Raw genomic sequence first — 25,326 nt, 5'->3', positions numbered from 1 at the left:
GCAGGGGTTTGGGCAGAAACGGGCACTTAGCTCAGGCCCGACCCCACCTCCTTCCCTCTGAAAGGCTTCTCCCTCCTGCCCTCTCCTGTCTCCACGGGCTTCCTGCTTCCTAACTCCTTTCTAAAATTAAAGCAACATATTTATTCTGGAGCTCAAACCCCTTCAGGCCAGGGCAGTAATTCTCCAAGCATTTGCATTTTCAGATTTTTATCTCCAATTATGAAATGAAGGCTTTGTGTCTTGTTAAAGGAATGTCTGGTCAAGGGGAGGATTCCTGGGTAAAGCCTCCTACACCTCAAATCGCACCAAGGGTTCCACGTGCCGGGCTCTGACAGGGCCATGTGCCCACACATGGCTCAGCCTGGCCCCCAGCCTCCCTCCTGGACCCCCCGGCAGCCCCATCTGGACCCCACGCCCTGGGGGCTACTTTGACAACCCCAGACTCTTCCTCCAGAGCTGATCTCGGGACGGGGTGTGAAGGGGCCTCGACGGGATGAGGGGACGACGGTGGAGAGTCGAGTGGACCCAGAGCGGCTGCGGGCCCTGAAACCCTCTGCCTTCGCCCCTGGGGAGCGGCAGCCCTGTCCTGTCCCGGGAAAGCTGGAGTGACAGCAGGTCTAAAGGCCAGAGATCCCATAAGAGGAGAGGGAGCCTTTAGAAGCTGCCCCGCCTGTGCAGCTGTGGTGGTCGCAGTTTGGGGCGGGGGGACCGCTCGTCCTCTTCGCTCGGGGCCCCCAGCCTGGGGTGACCCTGCCGCCCGGCCAGCAGCAGATCCCGACCTCTTGGCCTGTACAGTTAGCTTCCTCCATGGCTGTGTCTACGGGGCAGCAGGCTGTGGCACACTCATCCTAACATAAACGCAGGGAAGTAATAAAAGAAATAATAAACTAAGAGAGGGGGGTGGACAGCTCTGGGCCAGCCAGCTTTGTCTCGGGCCCCACGGGTTAACACACAGTTAACGGGGACGGAGAAGGAGGTCCTGGGAGCCCTTGACCTGTATTTACAGCCAGTGGGTCAAAAGCACAGGTGACACCCTGCACTGAGACTGGCACCTGAGGCGGGGAGGGGCTGCCTTGGGGGCTTCAAGCTGCGGGCCCCGATTCTGTCTCTGGGGAGGTGGTGTCAGAACTGAGTTGAGTTGTAGGACCTCCGGCTGGTGTCTGAGCATTGCTGGTGGGTGTGAGGAACCCCCTCCCACGCTGGAACTGGTCTCAGAACTCAGAGACCCTGATCTGGATTCGAGCCTCTGAACGGTGGCCCCAGTGGCACGAGACCATAACCACCTTTGATCTGGGCCGGCAGGCACCAGTTCAGCTGGCCTCCACCAACCCAGAGGGCAGGCGCGGGCAGTGGGCATAGCAGGACCCACAAAACCCAGAGCCCAGAGGGGCCTGTTCCTTGAAACGTGCAGACCACCAGGCAGGAGCACAGAGGGTGGATGGCCGGGGTGGGTGGCGTGGGGACCGAAAATGGGAAGGTTTGGAGAGTGCGGGTCACAGCAAGCATGTTCCAGAGCCGCCACGAGCATCTCTATTCATGGGCAGGGGAGCACACGGTTGACTGAGTAACGCTAACTTTCAAAGAAGCAGATTTCTTTATCACTTTGATATATTCACGAATGCCTCCACAAAAGACATTTAAAAGAAGACTTGCCATTTTTTCGGAACCCAAACCAGGCTAATGTCTCTGTAAATACCATAAGGAAACATTGCTTAATAGGTGGTACTGTCTACCGCACGGGGTGCAGAGCCCGTCCTTCCAAAAGTAAATCTTGGCATATAAAGAAAACTGTGGGATTGGTTAAGCCAGTTTTTCAGGCCCAGCGCAGAAAAGTAAAAATCTGATTTATTTCTTCCCCTGTTCTGTTCTATTAAAATGAAATCACGCAGAAAGCAGCTTTCCCATATGTGTGCATGTTTTATAAAGGTGAGGCAGACTGCAAGTGAACAGCCCTCGAAGTACGATGCCCACGGCAGCTGTTTGATGTGTGTGGCACGGAAGCCAGGTTTCCCTGGAGGGTCTCCGTCAACAGTTTGCTGAAGCCAGCTCCCTCTCCCGCCCGGGACAGATTACTCTGCCCACCTCTTCATGGCCCTCCTGAGTGACAGCACTCTGGGAGATTAGATCAGCCATGCAGGGGGTTTCCCACCATGGAAACCAACAGACCTTACACCCAGGGCTTCTGATCCCCAGAGACCTGTCAACCATCCAGCAGCACCACTGGGAAAATGAGGCTGTAGAGCAGAAATAGACAAAAAAGGGCCTCTGCCTGACTTGAGGCTCAAGCCAGGAAGGGTTCTTGAGTTTCTTAATGGTTGCAAGAACCATCCACAAACACTGTTATCAAATGCTGAACAATCTTGGAAACCAGCTGTTGCTGCAGGTTTAATAATGTTTCTAAATAAATTCAACCTAAAGTTACAAAGCAAAACGGTGCTTATATGTCACACTTTTAATGCGGTAAAGTCATTTCATCAACAGCTAACGTTGTTGGAATCACAAGTAGTGTCAAGGTGCTTTATACACTTTCTGTGTTGTTAAAATTTAAAACAAGAAACAATCTCCATTCCCACAGGTATCGCCAGGGAGGTGCATCTTCTCAACTCTCACTACAGCCATGGCAGCAATTTATGTTGCAAGTGTAAAGGAAGTTTCCATATTACAAAATCAACTTAGGCTTTCTGGGTCTGGAACAGGATGGTGTAAGCCTACTTTTCTCTGCTATGTCCTCTAACTGCAACTAAATAACCCTGGAAATTATCAACAGAGAATGATAGAGGGACCCTAAAGCCTGGAAAGAAAGAAAGGGGCCGACTGGAGACTTGGAGACTTGAGGAAAAGCAATATGATTCCCCAGGCTCCCTTTATCTGCCATAGGTCTCGGACTAAGGGGCCAGAGAAGACTGCAACTCAGAACCGCCAAGAGGCAAGGACGAAGAACATTTCTCACTTCTCTCTTTAGCCAGAGGCCTGGGAAAGAGGAAACCCAAGTTCCTCTCCCCAAGCCGGGTCACTGGCAGGTAGGCCAGCCCACCTGCAGGGCCAGCCCTCCCCCAACTGCATGAGGAATCTCGCTCCAGCTGCTCCTGAGCTCCTGCCCCAGCAACACAAGGCAACCCAGAAGAATGCTGTCCATCCCTGTGGGCAACACCAACAGGGATTGAAAGGGACCCCAGCGGTGCCAGAAGAACGTCAGACCAGAGGAGCACAGCAAGCGTTCTGAAAGGTGAATGGATGTCGGAACCAGTAGGCCAGCACCATGTGCTAACCCTAAAAAGAAAACTACCTGCTAAACAATCTCCTGAAACAAATGCAAACGTAGACATTCTCAGCAAAGAAATGAAGTTATAAAAAAAGAATTAAATGGAAATAGCAGAAAAGAAAAACACAATAATCAAAATGTTGAAACTAGTTGATAAACTCAATAGTTGAATGGTGAAATGAGATAATACACTCAGTGAACTTGAAGGCAAATCATTAGAATTTACTCAATCTGAACAGAGAAAAAATAGGTTTCAAAAATGAACAGATTATTGGAGTCTGTGGGATACTAAAAGATCCAACATTTATATGGTTAGAGTCCCAAAGGAGGGGAGGTAGGAATGTGGGACTAAAAACTTTCCAAATTTGGTAAAATACATAAAACTATAGATTCAAGAAGATGAGAGAAACCTAAATGTAATAAACCCAAAGAAATCCACACAAGTACATCAAAATGGAATTTCTGAAAATTAAAGACAAAGAGAAAGTCTTAAAAACCGCCAGAGAGAAATGACACATTACTTATGAAAGAACAAGAATTTATAGCAGCAGATTTCTCATCTGAAACCTAGGAAACCAGAAAGGAGAAGCACAACAATTTTCGAGTGCTGAGAGGAAAGAACTGTCAACTAGAATCTTATATCTGAGTAAACTACACTTAAAGAATGAAGAGGAAATAAAAAAATTCTTAGAGAAAGGAAAACTAAGATAATTTGTTACCAGCAGACCTATTTTAAAGACTGGCAAAATGAAGCTCTACAAAAGTAAAGAGAATGATAATAAAAGAAGGCTGGAAATTTCAGGGAAAAAAAGGAGCAATAGAAAGACTGAAAATAAAAGTAAATATGATAGACTATTCTTTGATGAGTTACTTTAATCATATTTTATGATTGAAGCAAAATTTATCATACCATCTGATATGGTGCTAATGTATGTAAAGGAAATATTTAAGCCAAATATATTTTAAAACTGGAGAAAGAAAAGGGACCTTAACTGAAGTAAGGCCTATGCTTCATTCAAAGTGATAAAATGTCAATACAAGAAAGCAGTGAGAGGGAGATGCATGAGGGAAGGGATGTGGGAACAGATGTATATGTATGACTGATTCACTTTGTTATAAAGCAGAAACTAATAAAAAAAAAAAAAAGAAAGCAGTGATGTCACATGAGTATACGATAATACATAGAACAATCAGAAATAACACTCTAGGGACTTCCCTGGTGGTCCAGTAGTTAAGAACCAGCCTTCCAATGCAGGGGACGCGGGTTCGATCGCCGGTCAGTGAACCAAGATGCCACATGCCACGGAGCAACTAAGCCTGCACACCGCAACTAGAGAGAAGCTCGCATGCTTCAATGAAAGATCCCACATGCCGCAACTAAGACCCAATGCAGCCAAGAATAAATAAGTAAATAAATAATCAGAGAATCAAAAATAAAATGTCTCTCTTCCGGCAATAAGCATGCTTTTTAAAAAAAGAAAAGAAAAGAAATAACACTGTACACAGTTATATGCTCAAAAATGTTATAAATAAAAAAATGTTATAAAGAGGTCAACACGGAATTCTAAAAAATGTTAAAATTAGACATAGGAAAGCAATAACTCAAAAGAAGTGAGAAACAGAGAGAATAAACAGGAAAGAAATAATAAAGAGCAGACCTAAGCCCTACCATATTAATAATTTTTTTTTTTTTGGCTGTGCCGGGCCTTTGTTGTGGCAGGTGGGCTCCTTAGTTGCAGCTCGTAGGTCCTTTAGTTGTGGCTCAAGGACTCCCTAGTTGTGGCAGGCGGGCTCAGCATGCAAACTCTTAGTTGCGGCATGCATGTGCGATCTAGTTCCCTGACCAGTGATTGAACATGGGCCTCCTGCATTGGGAGTGCAGAGTCTTCACCACTGTGCTACCAGGGAAGTCCCAATAGTTACTTTAAATGTAAATCGTCTAAATACACCAAGAAAAGCACACAGGTTGACATGTTTGATTAAAAAAAAAAAGAAACATGACCCAAATAAATGAGTACAACACACTCTCTTGAAACATAACAACATAGGTATGTTTAAATTAAAAGGATAGGAGATGGAAGAGATATGGGCATATATGTATAGCTGATTCACTTTGTTATAAAGCAGAAACACACCATTGTAAAGCAATTCTACTCCAATAAAGATGTAAAAAAAAAAAAAATAGGAAAAGACATATGATGCAACATGAATTTTTAAGAAATAGGAAAGCTTACATTAATATCAGATAAAGTAGATTTCATAGCAAAGAAAATTACTAGGGTAAAAAGAGGAACATTACATCAATCCTTCAAGAATATATAGAAATTCTAAACCTGTATACATGAAACACCAGAGCTTCAACTAATAGAGCTGAAAGAAAAAAATAAACTAATTATAGTTGGGGACCACAACACACACTCTCAGAAACTGATAGAGCTGTAGAATATTACAACTAACATCATACTTATTGAAAAACTGAGCACTTTCCCTCTAAGATCAGAAGCAATGCAGGATGCCTCATCTCAGCACTCATTTAACATAGTTCTGCACATTCCAGCCAATGCAAAAAGGCAAGACAAAGAAATAGAAGAGGTACAGATTGGAAAGGAAGAAATAAAACTGTGTCTATTTGCAGATGACATGACTGCCTATGTAAATATCCTAAGGAATCTACCAAGAGAACTCATAGAACTAATAAGTGAGTTTTGATAAGCTTTCAGGATACAAAGTCAGCACACAAAAATCAGTTTCACCTTTATCTACTGAAAACAAACAAATTAAAATCAAAATTTTAAAAACACTGCCAATTATAATATCTTCAAAGAAAATTAAACACGTAGCTACAAATCCAACAAAACATGAATAGGGTTATGATGAAAATTGCAAAGTAATGATGAAAGAAATTTAAAAAGTCATAAATACTTGAATAGACATATTGTGTTCATAGACTAAAGGACTCAACATAGAGAAGTTGTCAATTTTCCTAAATTTATATACAGGTTTAATGCAATTTTGACAAAATCTCAGAAAGGTTTGTTTTAGAGATAGACAAAATTATTCAAACAAGGATTGGTTCTAGAAGAGCCAAATTCATTTTCAAAAAGTAGAATAAAGTAAGAGGAATCACTCTTCCCCATGTTAGGGATCACTCTACAGCCACAGCAATCAAGACAGTGTGCTGTTGGCCGAGGGACAGACACATACATCAGTGAGACAGAATAGAGAACACAGAAATAAATTCACACTAATACTCCTAGTTGATGCTTGGCAAAGGAGCAAAAACAATTCAACAAGGGAAGGAAAGCCTTTTTTTTTTAATTTTTCTTTTCTTTTTTTTTCATTAATTTTATTTATTTATTTATTGACTGTGTTGGGTCTTTGTTGCTGTGCGCAGGCTTTCCCTAGTTGTGGCGAGTGGGGGCTACGCTTCGTTGCGGTGCATGGGTTTCTCATTGCGGTGGCTTCTCTTGTTGTGGAGCACAGGCTCTAGAGCGCAGGCTCAGTAGTTGTGGTGCACGGCCTTAATTGCTTTGTGACATGTGGGATCTTCCCAGACCAGGGATCAAACCTATGTCCCCTGCATTGGCAGGCAGATTCTTAACCACTGAACCACCAGGGAAGTCCCAGGAAAGCCTTTTCAACAAATATTGCTGGAGCATTTAGACATCTATAGGCAAAAACATAACACCTTACACAAAAGTCAACTTAGAATGGATCATGGACTTAAATATAAAATATAGGACTATAAAACTTCTAGGGGAAATTTTGGAGGACCTTATGCTAGGCAAAATTGCCTTACCCTTAACCCCAACAGTGTCATGTGTAAAAGGAAACATAATTGATAAAATAGACCTCATCAAAATTTCAAACTTTTGCTCTGCAGAAGATTCTGTTAAAAGGATGAAAAGACAAGCTACAGAAGGGAGAAAATATTTACAAAACATATCATCAACAAAGGACTGGTACCTAAATTATCTAAAGAACTCTCAAGCCTCAACTTAAATAAAATGAAATATCCAATTAGAAAATTAGACATTTCCAATAGGAATGTTTTCTTCAATAGACATGAAGAAACATTTCACCGAAGAGGTCATACAGATGGTGAATAGGCCCATGAAAAGTTTTTCATCACCATTAGCCACTAGAGAAATGCAAAGTAAAAACATGAGATATCACTACATACTTCTCAGAAGACTCAATAAAAATGGTGTGAACATCAAATGCTGGCAAAGATACAGAGAACCTGGGTCACTGATGCATTGTTGGTGGGAATGTAAAATGGTATGGCCACTCTGGAAAACACGTTGGCAGTTCCTTTTGAACCTAAAAGTGAAATTACCACATGACCCAAAGCACATTCTTGGGCACATATCCAAGAACAATGAAAATTTATTTTCACACAGAAACTTGCACGTGAATAATCATAGCAGCTTTATTCATAGTAGTCCAAAACTCAACACTATCCAAATATCCTTCAATGGATGAGTGGTTCAATGAACTGCAGTGCATCAATACTGTGGGATACTGATCCACAATAAAGAGAACAAACCATTAATCCACTCAGTTAGAATGAACCTCAAAGACATTATGCTGAGTAAAAAAAGCCAGTCTCAAAAAAATACATATTGCATGAACCCATTTATATAAAATTTGTGAAATAATTACAGAGAGGGAGAATGGTGGTCACTAAGGATTAGAGATAGAAATGGACGTGTAGCTGTGCCTATCATGGGATAGCACAAGAGAGCCTTGCAGTGATGACACAAGATGATATCTTGATTGTGCTGGTGGTTACACAAAGCTACACACATGATCAAATTGCACAGATCCAAACACACATACCCACACGCAAGTGTGTATGTAACAAATGAAATCTGAATAAGCTTCACAGATGGTTCCCACAACGACTTCCTGGGTTTGACGTTGTACTGTATTTATGCATAAAGATAGCATCGGAGGAGGCTGGATCAAGGGTGCGGGAAATATCTCTACATTTCCATGCAACCTCCTGTGAATCTATAATTATTTCAAAATAAAAAAATATTTTTAAAAAGACATATAAAGGTAACGGGACTGATTCTTTATACACTCAGATATGCAAGGGAAATATAGCTTCATTCATTTCTTAACTACTGTGATCTTGCTTTAATCTCCACATTACTGATATCAAGAGAGGAAAATAATATGTTTTCTAATTTAAAGTATTTCTGTTATTCCTGGTTTAAAAGAATAGCCACACAAGGGCCATATTTTTTATAGATGAATACTGAAATACATAGGAATTAAAATGACATGATGCTTGGGATTTGCTCCCAAATGTTTTAAAAAGAAAAGGAAAAGGAAAAAGAAAGGAAATGATAAGTGAAGGAAACATGGCAAAGTTTTGATCATTTTAGAATGTAGATAAATATGGTTTGTTATATTATTTTCTTTATTTTTGTGTGATGTTTGAAAATATTCATTAAATAATTTTCTTTTAAAAAACCTTTTAGGGCTTCTTTGTTGGCTCGGTGGTTAAGAATCCGCCTGCCAATGCAGGGGACACGGGTTCGAGCCCTGATCCGGGAAGATCCCACATGCTGCGGTGCTGCGAGCAACTAGCCCTGTGTGCCACAACTACTGAGCCTGTGCTCTAGGGACCGTGTGCCACAAATGCTGAGCCCATGTGCCACAGCTACTGAAGCCCATGTGCTTAGAGCCCCTGCTCTGCAACAAGAGAGGCCACCGCAGAGAAGCCTGCGCACTGCAACGAAGAGTAGCCCTCGCTCGCCACAAGTAGAGAAAGCCTGCGTGCAGCAACAAAGACCCAACGCAGCCAAAATTAATTAATTAATTAATTGATTAATTAATTTTTTTAAAAAACCTATTAAACTCTGCAACTGAGAGCCTTCCGCTCAACTTCAATAGGAAGTGATAAATCTGCAATATAAAAGCATAATCAAGAGAAGAACTTAATTGAATTCAATAAATGCATTCCAAGTAATGAATATGTTCAATTAAAGTCATGTGCTCATGGATTAATATCAATATTTGGCAGTGACTGTGTGAAAAGACGTTTTCAAAGGCCAAATATGTGAAATCTCATCCCAGGTCTGCATAAATAGATGGACACTTGCCATCGATTTTGGTGACAGAGAACCCCGACCGTGAGCTCATCAAGTGAAATGTTATCCTCCCACAAAAGAACTCTGTTCTTCTCGTTAGCAGACCTTCTTATAAAATATTGTACACAACGATTATATTTTGAATTTTGTCAATAAAAAAATCGTAGACATTTGTTTTCTCTCATCTTATATAAGCAGTTATATAATATCCTCAAAGTTGTCTCTTGGCTCGAAAAACCTAAAATATTTACCCCAGTAAAAGTTTTATCGAAAGGGCTGGCCAGGGATGGTATAGAGGACGGCTTTCCCATGCAAAGGTGCAGCAGCTCCAGACACATGGAGAGACCCTGGGAGCAGGCCGCTCGCCCACGGCAGACCCCACGTGTCTCAGGGGACAGCTGGCTTTAGAGGTGGCCTGGCCGTCAGGCAGACCCTGGGGGTTGTGGAGGTCAGCCTTCCTGTGGCTGGTGCTGTCTTCACTGAAGCATCCAGTCCCACACACTCCCTGCGGCATCCCCAGAAGCAGGGTCCCATTTCCGGAGGGCACGTCAGGAGGCCCGTGTCGGGCATGAACCACAGTGGTCAGCCACAGCCGACCAAACCCGAGGTTCAAGGTCAGGGCCTTGCACACGCGGCCTCCCGTCCCTCCTCCCTGGCAGGTCTGGTGCGTGGCCAGCAGCTGCCTTAGGGAGCCCCTCAGCCCCTCAGTGAAGTGGCAGTGTTTCCAGAGCACAGAGCTGACTTTGTGAGCCACCCACCCAGGGAACCCAGAGGGCAGGCAAGTCCGCGTGAGCTTGGTGAGCCGCTGTCCTCATGCCGGCCTGGTCAGAAAAGGGGCGCTGGGGACAGGCAGACAGCCAGGGGGTCAGGCAGCTCACACCACGCAGAGTGTTTTTAATTATTCTAAACAGCTCACCGGCTCCCTTGGACCAGGTGGCTGGATCCCTTCAAAGTAGAGAACGGGTTTTGTCATATGAAAAAAAAAATAAGTGAGCCCACTATCCCTGGATCCACAAGAGCAGAGTTCACCACCGAAATCTGAATTCTCATAAATCACAGCTTTTTGAGAAAGTCAGCCCTCTTGGTGGTCGCACCGTGGATGGGCCAGGCTGTGCCCTCGTCAAACAGATCTCCCGCCGCCCCGCCCGGACTGACGCCCCCCGGCCTCACCCCTGCCTGGGGCTGGCACCACGAGGTTGGGGGCGCCGGGACTCGTGGGTCCCACGGTGCAGGTGTGGCTGACGGGCTGCACTTCTGGGGATCATCTGCTGCAACACAGGGTGCATCCCACACAGCAGAGGAGCTCCATCAGAGGTCGGGACGATCGCAGACCCTGCTCAGTGAAGCAATGGAGCAGACAGTGCCGGGCAGATCGACGGGTGGGGACCAGGGCTGTGCTCACGCATCAGGTGGCCCCAGGGTCACACTCATCTCTTCTCAGTGCGACAAAGGAAAATGTAAGAGAGTGATATATGAAGAATAAAGTCCCTGAAACACTTGTATCATCTCCATGAAGACTCACACAGGACGTGATCAACATCCTCTATATAGAGACACACGTGGCATATTGCTCTCAGAGCTGAGAGGATGCAAGTCAAGATTCAAACTGGTCTCCTTGTATTTATTCATGATATGTTCGAAAGCACATGACTCACAGTGTTTTATTTACTTTTTCTCTCTCTCTATCTACCCAGGTTGCCAGCGGTTTCAAAGTTGAGTTAAGGCTTTAGAGCAGCAAGTGTCTCCGATTATGGCGATGGCCTCCTTCCCATCCTCTGGCTTCTTCTTTACCCTTGTTTTAATGGTCCTGTCGTATGTGAGCTGTAACCTAGGCAACTTCAAATACTTCTGTTAAAATAAGCAGTATGTGATGATTAAATTATTTTGTACGTTTGCAAAGTATGAACCCGCAGAGAGTAGCGGCAGAGGTCTAGAGGGCAGAAGAAATCGTAGGTAGCTTTACCCCTGCCCTGAGGCCCCGCCCCTGGGGAGACTCGGGGGCCTGCGAGGATGGCAAGGCCGCCTTTGAGAGGGTCTGACCTCAGCGGCTCCAGGCCGGCTGTGGAGGCCAAGGGGAGGGCGAGGCAGGGTCCTGGGCTCCGGGCCAGGTTGGTGGGGGGTGACTGACAGGCACCGAAGGCTTTACAGACTATGCTGTGTTTTTCAAGCTGCGTTCAGACCAGAAACATTTGAGACGATGAAGCCAACCAAGGTCACCTTAAAACAGAACCTTTTTTAAATCCTTTAAAAAAAATGTGTAAATCATTGAAACCCTGAAAATACATAATGTGCCTCTTTTTTTTTTCAAATTTAGTGCTTTTGTCGAAATCCACACAGACTTCAGAGCCAATAGAAAAGAAGCAGGTTGTTTGTTTCTCACAGTGTTGTGCAGTCACGGGCTTCTCCTGGGACTGAGGACCATGGCCGTGGTCCCCCCTGACCTGCGAGCCAGACTGCCCTCCACTGCCTTCCAGGATCCGCTTCCGGATCCGGAGCCGGGACTGAGCCTGCATTAAGGGAAGGGTCACCCAAACTGCTGCGAACCAGGATGTGGCTGGTGAAAACCTTGTTAGCAAAAGTAGGGGCCCCTTCCGTGAGCCCGACACCCTCATAACTGCTCTGAGCCCCCTGACAACCCTGAGCCGCCAGCCCTGGGCATCAGGATCAGAGAGGTGCAGCCCTGCCCTGAGGCCACACAGACCGAGCGCAGAGGGGAGGCGTGAAGCCTGCCCAGCCAGAGCAGAGCTTTTTCTGTTTGTTTTCTTTGCTGCTCATCTTTCCAGGCTCCCGACCCTCATCAGCGAAGCTCTCAGAGCACCTGATCCCGGCCGTTTATACTCTGTGTGGCCCCCCATCGGCCTGTCTCCTGCAGTGTCACATGTGCTCTGTTTCTCTAACTGCAGACGCGTTCACAACGTCCGGCCCGGTTTATCTAAGCAGGGATCTGGGACGGTTACTTCGTTACAGAAGTGTGATCTCAGGTCCAGAAAGATCACAACGTGCTCAGATCACACAGACACACGTCTCTTAGAAAAGACTCTTCACCCTTCAAAGTCATAAGCTTCCTGAAACAAAATTAGCGACTATTTTAGAATTTTAAGGTTGAGAATAAAACCTTTTCATGAACACTCCAAACCCTAAGGGGCAGATCCGAGAACCAATGTCTCCTGAGTCACCAGAGGAAGCCTGAGCGCTCCAAACGGGGCTCCTTGGACAGGATTCTTCCCCAGAGGAATTTCCAGCCACAGCGAGCGTGTCGGGGGAAGGGGCTCCTGGCCCTCATGCTCCCCTGCCGGTCAATGCTCAGGCCTCACAGGGCCCTTCCCAGAAGCGCAGGTCCAGGCCAGGCCCAGGGCAAGGCCTCCATGCCAGGGAAGGGGGCCACCTCCACCCCGGGAAGCTGTGGTCCCACGCTGTGGCGGGGACCCCAGAGGCCGCCTGGCCTCTTCTCCTACAGCCGCGCTGGCGTGTTTTACTCACATCGGCTTTGGCCGCGGATGGGACAGGACCCTGTGGGACAGGCCACCCACGGAGGCTGAGCAGAGTCAATAACTCTTCCCCACCAGGTGCTGACAAAGCGCTGGCACGTGTTCCCTGGGAGCGGGATGCAGCCCCACCCCGTGCTGGCAGAGGGCCTGGACCGCAGCCTCAGGAGCCCCCGATCTCAGCTGCCTGGGCCACCCCACATCCCCCATTTGCCCGTTTGCTGGAAAAAGAGTCAAGCCGACCCCCAAGTAAACATTCCTTGAGGAGCCAGGCATTCTCCCCCAGTTAATATCAACGAGGCACAAGTTTCGTCCTGCAGGCACCTGTGGGCTGGCCAGAAGTGCGTGAAGCGCGTGTGTGCAGACAGGCAGAAGTCCACCCCCGAAACCAGCAGGAGCCCCAGCGTGAAAACCCCACTCCCACTCGTGAAGTTAAACATTTTGCTAAATTACCATTAATCGCCTTCATTCCCTCTTGGATGGAAATCAACTTGAAAAGCCTTCGTGTGAGAAAAGAAGCATGATTGTGAAAGTCAGGAATCAGAGGCTGAGAACCTGGCCCCCAGGAAAGACTGAGCCTCTGCCCTTGCAGAGCCCTCCTCCCCCGGAGACCCCTCCCTGTGGCCATCTGTTTCCCAGGAGCCGGGGCCCAGCACCAGCCGGGAGCTCAGCTGCACACCTGCCGCCACCTGCCTGTGGGTCCAAACCCCAACCTCTCACGCACAGGCTCCCCGCCCCTGCCCTTGCCATCCGTCCAGATCTGGGCACTGAAGCCCAGCCCTCTTGCTGGGGTCGCAGCCCCGAGGCCTGATGCGTCCTGCCCCCACTTCCGCACCCCAGCTCTGCCTGCACGCGGTGGAAGGACAGGAGGGCTCCCCAGCCTGAGGGGGGTCACCTCGGGGCCAGGCATTCTGATGACAGTGGGACTTCACGGTAGTTAGATCAAAATACTTACGTAAACTCGTAAAGGTCTAGAAAAAATCAGACCAAAAAACTTTATGCAAATGTAAGGATCCATGAATTCCACTCCAGACAAACCCTTTCCAGGCAGCGTGCAGAGTTGCAGAGTCACCCATACACCCAACTCTTTTTCTTATACAGAGAGAAGTGCATTTTGCTTGGAGATATATATGTATTCCATTCCAAATGTTATATATTTTTTTATATATACTTACAAATATCTCTGTGTATGTATTTAGTACATTAGATGTAATATCTATCCATGGACGTCCAGCCTCCAGGCTGCGAGCGATAAGTTTCTGCTGTCTACAAGACCCCCGTCTGCGCTAACTTGTTGCAGCAGCAGGAACAGAGTAAGACGCCCACAAAGGGCCCTGACCCAGCACCTTCTCGCGATGCATTTAGACCTGGGCCAGCGCCGGCCACCACACAGAACAAAATGTGCAGCTACACTTGCATCCGGCTTCTCTCCTCCTGGGAAGAGCTGTTCCCGCCCCACAAGGCCCCGTTCCCGGCCAGACAGCGGGGAGCCGGCTCAGGCTCACAGCAAGTGCCCACTCCATACAGTCCCTGGGCAGTGCTCCCCCAGCCCTCCCACACCTGGCCCGCCTCCTTCTGACCTCTGAGCCGCTCCTCCCTGGAGAAACACCTCCGACGGGAGGGGACCCCGGCCAGGGCTGCCTGCCGCCTCACTTGGTGCTGTGGCCCAACTCTGTCTGACGGCTTCTTCTGTCTCCGTGTTCACTGCTCTGAGGTTTCCATCTCAGTCCACCTCCTGAACTCCACGCCAGGGCCCCTGCTCGGCCTCTTCTAACCCACGCTTCCACTTGGGGGAAGCAACTCGGCTCCTTAAATCTGCCCTCCGTCACCGACACACTCTCTTTGGCAAGAGTCACCCATTCCTCTGTGGAGGGAGAACCTCATTACTCAGGCTGCAGGTACAGGACTCCACGCTGGAGGCAGCCGCCACCTCGCTCAGGGAGGGCCCTTCACACATTTAACACTTGGAGTCATCACTTCACCCTGTTTCTCGCCTACCTCCACCCACCTGGACTCACCCTCTCCATTGGCATCTCTTTGGGGAGGAGAACTTGTACACATAATGTTAGTAATTAACTCTGCTCTCATACAAAATCTGATTCTGTATCTATACCAAGAATTGCTGGTGACTCTAAATAAAAATCTTCGCGTACCTGGAAAAGTGCTGAATGTGACCAAGTGTTGAATATGCTCAAGAAATATTTGAAAGATGGATCCATTTATCCATCCATCCATTTACCCATCCATATATCAAAGATGGATGGATGGGTGGATGGATGGATGGATGGATAGATGGATAAATGGATGGATGGATAAATGAATGGATGGATAAATGGATGGGTGGATAAATGGATGGGTGGATAAATGGATGGATGGATAAATGGATGGGTGGATAAATGGATGGATGGATAAATGGATGGGTGGATAAATGGATGGATGGATAAATGGATGGATGGATAAATGGATGGGTGGATAAATGGATGGATGGATAAATGGATGGATGGATAAATGGATGGGTGGTTGGATGGGTCCAACACTTAGCACACCCAGGGATGCCAGCATCGCTTCACTTTGGGTTACAGTTCCAGGGAGGGAGGTAAGAGATGAGGGGCATGGAGCTGGTCCTGACCCAGGGGAGCCGTCCCCTCCCCGTGAGGTCTCTGGTCATTTCCAGAGGGTCTGTGTGTAGAGCTTTATAACACATCCACGAGCTACAGGGGCTTGAGCTGATTGGAATTAAATAAATCGGTCATCCTAATAAATAATAACATCGTAGTGCACCAGCCACACGTCCAGTGCTCAGTGACCACACGTGGTCAGTGGCTGCCGTACAGGAACACTTCACCTTCACAGAAATCTTATTGGTCAGTGCAGATACAGAGCTTACGTTCTGCGGGACGAGAAAACGTGAGGAAGCCACTTACGGCCCCTCAGAGCCCCTCCCCTGAGCAGTGACCTGCTCACCCCAGGGCTCTGGCCTCATTCCGTCGTGACCAGTGCTGGGCAAGGGAAACGGCCTTCGTTTGGGTGTATAATAGGAAACACACATCTGGTCTCCTGCCAGGCTCCTGGCACAGAGCTCTGAAAACCCTTGGAATTTCCTGAGTGATGGGAGTGTCTTTCGTTATTCATAACAAGGCCCTTGGAGCAAAGCTAAATGTATGCTAATGAGGTGACTCTGGTGAGGCCCTGGGCAATTTCAGGAGGCAAGGCAATTTCAGGAGGCAAGTGTGGCCAGAAACACCAAATCTGAAGTCGTCCAGGCAGAAGTGAGGGGGCCTGGGCGCCACCTTTGAACCTGTGTCTGCACTGGGGGCTCTGGTGGGACTGAGCCCCTACCCGTGGGGTCTGCTCGCGCTACAGGAATTGGCATCAGAACTGAGTTGTTGGCCCAGCTGGTGTCAGAGAATCAGAGAATTGATGTCTGTGAGGAAAAAGCTTCTCAGTTCGAAATGGAGAAAACAGTCTTCCCTGTCCTCTCTCAACCAGGAGACTGTGGGGTGGTGTTCTGGTCACGCGGTGCCTGAGAGACGCTGCCGTTGACTGCGGTGGGGGGATCTACGTGTGCGCGGGCTGCAGGCAGCTTCGCTACTGGCTGCGGGACAGGTTCTGCATAAGTGCAAGGGGCCAGCGGCTCCAGGTGACCTTTCCTGCAGCTGCATCGACCTCCAGATTCGCCGGGCTTAACTCAAGAGGTGGTGGGTCAGGCAGAGCAAGTGGGGTTTTGTCCAGAGTAATTATATTCTGACCTGAGAAGTTTGAAAGCTAGTTTCAATTTAAGGGGGAAGTTTTAAGTGCTTTTGCCAAAAACATGGAGATCATTGAATCCTATGCCCTCTTTTCTTTAAATACAGGTAGAATGAAACCCAGTAATGATAGTGGCAATAATACGAAATATTTTTCCAGAATCTTTCTTTCAAAAGCCCCGAGCCTGCACACACAGATGAACCTGCGTGACCCCCACCCAGGACCTCTCTGTCGAGCAAGGGAAGGCGACCCGAGGGGTGTGGCCTTCATCGCGCCCCTGTCGCGGGGAGGAGGGGGACGTGGCCCTGTGGACCGCGCACGGCACCTGCAGCCGCTCACAGCACTGCCTGGGCGGTTAATCTATTCTGCTGGCAGCTCACTCCCTCTGTGAAGCCCTGAAAACAGCTTCTGCCATTCCAGGCTGAGGGCTCCACGGACTTCACACATCGGCCTCCCACCCTCTAAGGGGCCCCCGCGTGCGAGATAACGGAACACTGTAACCGTCAGGGAATTCGAGGAGACCGAGCCAGGAGGCTGTCTGCACCTACATCTGCTCTACGTATCGATACGTGTATCGATGTCGATGCTGATACTAATATATATTAACAACGAGAGAGATTAAGTATAAGCAATTGGCTCATGTGACTACAGTCGCTGGCGAGTCCCAAACCTGCAGGGCAGGCAGCTGATGTCCCAGTGCAAGTCCACAGGCCGAAACCAATGGGGAACAAGGAAGGGAAGACCCCCCCACACCCAAAGGCCACCAGGCAGGAGAATTTTCTCTTGCTCGGGGGAGGCCGGCCCTCTGTTCTATTCTTTCTACTGATTGACGAGGTCCACCCTCGGGAAGAGCCATCTGCTTACTCAAGGGATTCAAATGTTAACCTCTCCAAACACACCCCCCCAGGAACACTCAGAACAGGGTTTGACCGGGTACCTGGGGCCCCGGGGCCCAGTCATGCTGACACAGAGCAAACCATCACCCCGGGTGCACGCCAGGCAGAAGGGCTCCCAGGGCAGCTCAGAGACGGCCGGGGCCCAGCGTGCTCAGCGCTCCCGTGAACCATCGGAGGCCACGGCAGAGCCCAGGCCCCCGAGACGCTCGAGCAGATTTCCTCTCGGGGCCCAAGTGTCCACTCAGACGAGCTGGAATCCCTGCCCGCGAACGCTGGGGCTGCCGTCCACCCCACGGAGGGCCAGTCCCCCCGACCGGGGGCACAGCCGCCCGGCCCCCGGCTCCCTCGAGAGTCCCTGGAGTCGGCTCCGCAGGAACCCGCAGCTGCCCCACCTCCCGCCCCACCGAGAGGATGCTTGGCCCTCCGTCCTGCATCCGCTCAGAAGCCCCAACAGGCTGGGCCTCGGGAGCGTGTGTCGACCTCTTGGATGTGCAGCCGTCATGGAGGCCCGAGGGGTTAAGCCGCCAGACCATGACCACCCAGAGATCCAAGCACAGCCCCGGGAGGCGCCAGGACCCTTCAGTCCTCATCCCTCGCTGCAGAGTTGTCGCCGCGCCGGTGCACAGGGTCCCACTCCCGCGCCCTCTGCCGGGGTCTGGCCTCCTGCTGAAGGAGCAGCGGGCAGGGCCCCGTGTCCCCCACCCCCGGCCCACCTCCTAATGGCAGTAACACTCTCCCAGCATCAGGAAAATCAAGCATGCGCCCACACCTCCCCAAACACTCCTCGAGGGAGGAGGACCAGCAGCCAGGGCTCCCCGAAAAGGCAGCTCACGGGCCCACAGTACCCGATCCCCACAAAATCCTCAGACGGTTTTTCTGTCCACAAGTGAGTCAAGGCCAGACGGGGTCAGCGCCTGGACCCCACGGCTCCTGGCCTGGCCACCTCCCTGCAGATCTGCACCTCTGAGCTCCGGCTCGGGCTGGAAAGACCCCATGGATGGCGCCAGACCGCCTAGCAGGTGAAAGTTCTGGACACTTCACAGAAAAGTCAGCTCTTGTAGAATTTCCAGTGTGTTTCTATCAGCTGCACAGGGAGGCTGTGCGCGCCGAGTTGCTGCAGCCCTGCCCGTGCGACCGGGCAGCGGGGCTGTCCTGGATGCTGAAGCCTGCCCGCCTGTACAGCCTGACGAGAACTTAACCTTGGCGTCACGGTGACAAAGAGGGTGAACCGAGAAAACCAGATGCGTCCGAGTCAAATCACAGACAGCGCCAAAACCGCTCCCTCTGGGCTGTGCGGGGCACGGGGCGGTATTCTCCGCAATGCCGGGGAGCGGAGCGTTAGATGCACGGGTGCCCTTGGAAGGACGGGGTCGGAGGGAGGAGGGCGAGAAGCGGGTGAGAATGTGCGCGGAGGGGGCGTTGGTAGAGATGCCCCCGGGGGCCGGCTGCACCGGCTGCCCTGCTGGGAGAACTACGGTCCGGCTCTCGCTGGCGCATCAAGGAGAGGGCAAGTGGGCCCAGCACCGGGGCTGGCTCTTAATCCCGGACAAGAAAGGGTGGCATCAACCTGAATGGAAGGGCGGTTATCCCGTGACGAGCTACCTGCATCGTCTGAGCCCCGCACCCGTGGGCTCTTCGGCCTCACCCCTCCGGTGACTGCAGTCCTGGGCGGCCATCTGCCCTCTCACGCCACGACGGACCAAGAGCCCCACCCCCCGAGAGGAAAGCGCCTGGATTTGTAGGTTTGCTCGTTTCCGTGGCGTAAATACTCCCACCCGGGACGAATTCAAGCCCTGATGCTTAACCTCTGGGGACAGAGCTCCTGAATTTCTCACCACCCACCCTCTCGAGCTGGTCCTGGCTGGCCTGGCCCACATTCAGCCCAAATACATCCGGAGAGCGACCACTTCTCAGCACCACCTCCCGGTTTGACCATCTCACACCTGGGCCATTGCCACAGCCTCCTTGCCAGCGTCCTCGGCCTTTGTCTCCTTGACTGTTCTCAACATGACTTTAACGTTTTAAAGCCAAAGCCAGAGCATCACAGCCCTTTGCGGAGCCCGTCTCAGCAGGGTGACAGCCAGTGAGCCTGCACCACGGCGAGCTTGCGGCCATCTGGGCGGCCTCCCCATCTCGGCCTCCTGCGGTCCCCCGGGGACACCAGCGGGCTCCTGCCTCGGAGCCTGGGCCGGGCGGTCCCAAGGCCACCTCCAGGGCCGACTCCCTCAAGTCCCACGGGGACGCTGTCCCTGACCGGTGCATCCACACTCCCGCCCCTTCCCGCTTCATCTCTCCCTGGTGTGTCTCATTATCATCACCTACGTGGCTCGTGTGTCTCTTCCCACAGAAGACGCAGTCCACGGAGGGCCGCGACTCGGTCTGCTTTGGGCACTGCTGTGTCCCCAGCCTCAAGCATCATCTGGCTGTGGTCAGCGCCCTGCGCTTACTAATCCCTGAGCCCCGCTGTTGCTGTTCCCCGTCCAGCGAGCTACTCCACAGCCTCATTCCGGGCCAGGGCGCCTCTCCCTGTGGCATCCTCTCCGCCCACTTAGACCATCTTAGCCACAGCTCAGACACCGACCGTGGGTAAAACCTCTGAATCCTGTCATCCGACTAACTAACTCCTTCAAGCAGGACCGGGAAGAAAGGAATCGTTCCACCTGTGCCCATGGGAGAAAGAAGCCTCGCGAGCCAGGGGCCTGCTCTCCCAGCGGGGCAGGCAGGAGAAAAGGGTCTCCTTCCTCCTCAGCAAAAGGCTTGCTCCCAAGGGAAAGAGCCACTCCAGCAGGCTGACAGGCTTTCCTCGCGGTCCTGAGATCACAGACAGGAAGTCGCCACCCTCGGTCCCAAACACAGCGAGCGTCCCCCTCGGTGCTAAGCGCGTGGACGGAAATGCAGAGCTGCTGCTTTACTGCCGCCGTCCCTCTCTGGCCGCCTGGCAGCTCTGAGCCTTCCAACGCAGCTGGACTGAAGTGGCTGTTCGCTCCCCCACACAAACTACCGCTTCCAGTACGAGCTGCGGCCGTTTGTGCATACACAATAGGAGCAAATACTAAACTTGTGTGACACTACAGAAAGAAATTGAATTTAGTCAGGAAATGTAAACAATTATCAGAAAAATTAATTCAAACCCTGGCCCATGCAACCCCTGCAACCATCCAGGGCAACAGCGCTCTTCCCTGGAGGCGCCACCTTTGTCCCAAGGGAAGGTGTTTCCAAAAGATTGGTCGTTCCTCACCTTATTCCTTCTAAGGCTTCCCCTGGGAGCCGTGTGCCTCCTGCAGCTGTGTGGCACTAGCTGTCGCCTCTAAGGCCCCCCTGCTTCACTGCACCCACCCCTGGACCTGCCCACGGCCCCACCCAGGGCACCGCGCCTTCAGCCTTCCGGCTGTGGAGGAAGAACGAGCCTTATCCCTTCGCTGACTCCCCTCCCTGCCTTTCGTTCCTGCAAAGTGGAAACTGGCGGTGGGACTCGAATGCGAGGGGCGGGCGCGCGGGCAGGTGCGGGGCGCGCGGGCAGGTGCGGGGCGCCCCCCGGCGCTCGGTCCCCGAAGCGTCCACCGCGAAGCCGCGCAGGAAGCGCTCCAGCCCCGCCTGGCGCCCCGCTCACCCGGAGCGAAGCCGGTTGGTGGCAGTGACATCTGGCGGCCCTGGGCGGTACCCACCCTGACAGACACACGTTTTTCTGTATGAGGAGCGGGAAAGAAATTTCGGAAAGCCTACGTGCAGCCTGGGCAACCCCCGGCGCTAAGAAAAGGGCTGCGGGCAGCCTGTGCTCTGCGTCTCGCGCTGCAGGACCTGGGCGCGTCTGGCTTTTCCCCCAGGTACTGTTTGCAAAATAGGTTCGCTGCAGGCAGTGAGCCTCCGCTCAGAGCAGGCAGGTGGGCGGGCTGGTGGGACCGGGGAGCGGGGAGGCAGGATCCGCCCCACAGTCAGCGAGGCTGGGCGCTGCGTTCCTCTCACCGCCCAGCGCTGCCCTTGTCAGAGGGGACTCTTCCCCACACTGACCAGCATCTCCACGTGCAGCCTCAACGCCAGGAACCTGGCAGAGCTGAGGACGGCGCACCTCCCACCAGGACAGAGTCACAACACTGAGTAAAAATGCGGAAATACAACCCGAGCCTTAGAGCACGCTTCACGCAGTTTCAATTTGCACAGAGATTTATTACTTGGTGTGTCAGAAAGTTTGCATACACGTGCCCAGTTACCACAGGCAGAATTCTCGATATTTCTCCATATGGATAAGAATATTCATCACATAGTCACAGTTCAAACATACAAAAGTCAAGAAATGTAGAAAACTCATTTTTTACCACCAACTCACTAACGTGACTTATGGATACTTGGCGTATAAAAATCAGAGTGAAAACCATGCAGTGAACCGTCAAGTTCCTGTATCCATACACAGCTGGGTGATGTCCCAGGAAAGCTCCCATCTGCATCTGAGAGCTGATCTGCTTGTGCTTGAATATAGATGGTGCTCTGGAGCCTTGCGCGTCCCTGATCCCGGTTTTGAGGGCTGCTGGTCTTTAGGAAGGAAAGAGAGTCACTGGGAAACGTAACCACGCGCCCACTGTGCCCGTGATCTGCAGCATCCAACATCCTGAGTCCAGGATTATCTTTCAAATCACTCTAAGAATGACTACTGCTGCGTGAGTCTTAGTTACATGCCTACCAGTCATGAGCACATCAAACTATTTCATGATAAGATATGAAGAGTATGTCCTTATTTAAGGGAGAAAAAGAGACAAAAAATAAGCAGGAAAAGCTGACTGAAGACAGGACCAAAAAAAATTTTCCATCTCAGTCCTTCCCCTGAGATGACCAGTGAGTCAAAGAGACAAGCTACCTGCAGCCTCCAGACCAACGTGTTTCAAATGGGGGCCAGCTGTGCCCACTCCCACCCTCGTCCTAGTGCTGAGAACACAGGAAGCAGGCTCACCACCCAGCAGGGACTGAACACCTACGCACCGCTACGCGGCCAGCGCACCAGGATGAGGCCGAGGACGAGGCGTGCCTGCAGGGGCTGCCCGTCGAGGCAGCCGAGCCCAGGGGAGAGACGGCTTGATTACACAGGGCACTTTCCTGACGCAGCCAGAGTCCCTTTCACCAACGTAATCAAGAAATACCTTTGCTGGAGGGAGGGGCTCTGCTTCGGCTCAGAGGCGGGGCTTACAGAGGCAGACGAGGGACGGCCCCCCACGCTGTGACCTTGAGCAGGGCCTGTCTCCCACCTCTCCTCCAGGCCACCTCCCCTCACTGGCCCAGCGCACCCTCCTGTGGACAGCGGGACACCCTCACTTTGCTCCGAAGGGTTTTATTTGTTGAGAAGCATCCCATTGCCCGTGACCTTGCCCCCCCACAAGAGGTATCCCAGGGCAGAGAAACAGCTAGGCGTGCATTTCCCCGTGATGTAAACGCAGCCGGCATCATCTCAGAGCGCGGGGTCCAGGAGCGCATTTCCAGGGAAGCAGGCGGATGAACTCTTCTTCCAGAGGGGGTCGCGTGGGCAGACCGCAGGAGGGTATCGTCCGCCAGGCGCTCTGAGGGTGAGAGGGACTCCGTCCTCTGCTTTTCCCAGAGAGCGAGCCGTTCCCGCTCACACGCGAGCAAACACACCTCCACGCTGTGTCCTGGGGCACTGACTCAACAGTGACTCAGGGAAGACTTCCCAGAGCGCGAATCGCCGGCCTCTTTCCTGTGCGCCCTGGGTGCTCCCGGGAGGTCTTCCGTAAAATTCCTGGCCAGGCCCGGCCCTGCCTCGCTCGTGAGAGCACAGCCCAGGGTGTGGACCCCCCTCCGCACCCCTCGACGGCAGGGACCCAGAGCCTGCCCGCTGAGCGCTCAAGCGCCACAGGGTTCCTGTGTCCTCCTGCTGTCCCCCAGCCTGGAGTCCCCTCCCCTTTTCCCAGCGGGGATCGCGGAGCCGCCCCAGGACCCCCTGCACCTGCACAGCCCCATACAGCACCGCCCACCTGCTTGCATGTGTCCTCCGCCTGTCCGCCCTGTTGTCCGGAGCTCTGGGCTGGATACCGCGCCACGTGGCTGACTCCGTCTGAGGTGGAGGGGGTTCTGAACAGGGTCGGGAGCTGGCTGCCCCAGCCCGTCAGAGCGGCTGGCCTATCTCACCTGCCCACGCCCGGCAAACATCAGAACGCCTCCTCGAAGGGAAAGAAATGGAGAGGTTCCATCTTTTGAGGGCCTGACAACAAAACACCCTAAACTAAGCCAGGCCTCTCTGAGACAAAATCGATTTACTCCAGTAATGTGTCATCGGACTAGGGCCCGAGCGGCCACATCTAGACCCCCGTCACCTCACACACGTCCCTCCAGCAAAGGCGAGGCACCCAGCACTTGCTATGCCTCAGACCCGTTCCAGGCACTGGGGCCACAGCAGGGAGGGCACAGAAGCCCTGACTCCTGTCTGCTCTAGTGGGGCAGGGAGACCACAGCGTACCAGTAGCAGCCAGATAATTTCAGTTCGCTCCCAGCTCTGAGGTCAGGTGTCGGGGAGGCCCTCCTACCGAGCTGACATTTGGCTGGTGGCCCAGGGGACGTGTGGAGGGTGAGTTCTGGGCAAAACAACCCCAGGCAGAGAACAGAATGCACCGCCCCAGAGCAGCTGGACATGGTGGGTCGGGGAAACAGCAGAAAGCTGCGTGCCTGGCCAGGGGAGCAGGGAGGGCCAGCCCGGGGCGCTCTCCTGCCCGCCCGCCACCCGGGGCTGTGCAGCAGCTCCTTGTGGCCACAAAGGCCAGGCTGCGACCTTCCTGCGCGGAGGTCGTGGTCTCCCGTGTTGCACTCCAGGGCCTCCACCCTCATCTGCAAAGCTGAGGCACAAGAACATCTTCTAAGCTGCTGAGCTGGCGTGCTGCGAATACTTAACGACGACCGAAGTCTGTCGAGCATCTCGTCCTCCTTGGCCGTCGAGTCTGGACTCGCGCTGCTGTGGCCCCGAAGTAAACAGAAGTCGGCATACCCCCGCCCTGGGGCCGCGGGGGCAGGGTGCGCGAGGCACCTCGGGATCCCTCCTGACTTGACGTGTTATGTAAATTCAAGCGCATTATCATTAATCTCAGAGTAGATTGATTCTTCTTTCCAGGCGCCGGGTTAGTTTAACGATGCAGCTGCTGTGAGACAGGGAGAGGAACTGTGAAGGCAGGGAAGCCGCAGCCGCAGAGGAGGAGGAAGGCTCCCCCCGTGGCCGGGGGCTGCTCATGTCCCCCGAGCCAAGACCAGCCTTCACTCTGGGAAAAAATAAGTAAAGGCCGTGGGAGCGTTTAGAGCCCTGGAATTCTCCCGTATCTAGAGTGCAGCCCAGGGGGTCAGGTGGTCACCAAGGTTACTCTCGCACCACTTTCTGACTTTCTGGATTTTGTTTAAAACTGTATATTTATGATTTTTTTAATCCCTCAAGTCCTAACTTGCATCAAACATCTCAAGCCTTTTGTAGCCTAGAACCACTTCCATCCCCATCACTCCCACCCGCCTCAACTGCTCCATACACACCCACGAGTACTCACACACGCATACGCTCACCTGCAGGCACAGGCACACACATACACTCACACCCATGCACACATGCATGCACTTGTGCACACACACGCATGCACACATGTACACACAACATGCACGCATGCATGCATTCACACGCAGGCACCCGCCCACACGTTCACACATGAGCACTCGTGTGTCCGTCCATCAGCACACGGACGCGCCCGTGGCAGAGCTGCGTCCCCCACGGGCACTCACCAGGCCCTTTTGCTCAACCTTCCCAGGGCAGACTGATGCGCTCAGTTAATCTTTGCTAAATGTTAAGAATTCTATATGTC

This window comes from Hyperoodon ampullatus (assembly GCF_949752795.1).
Source record: "Hyperoodon ampullatus genome assembly, chromosome: 17".
NCBI classification, from domain to species: domain Eukaryota; kingdom Metazoa; phylum Chordata; class Mammalia; order Artiodactyla; family Ziphiidae; genus Hyperoodon; species Hyperoodon ampullatus.
The sequence above is the reverse complement of the archived record's forward strand: the minus strand, read 5'-3'. Positions refer to the sequence as shown.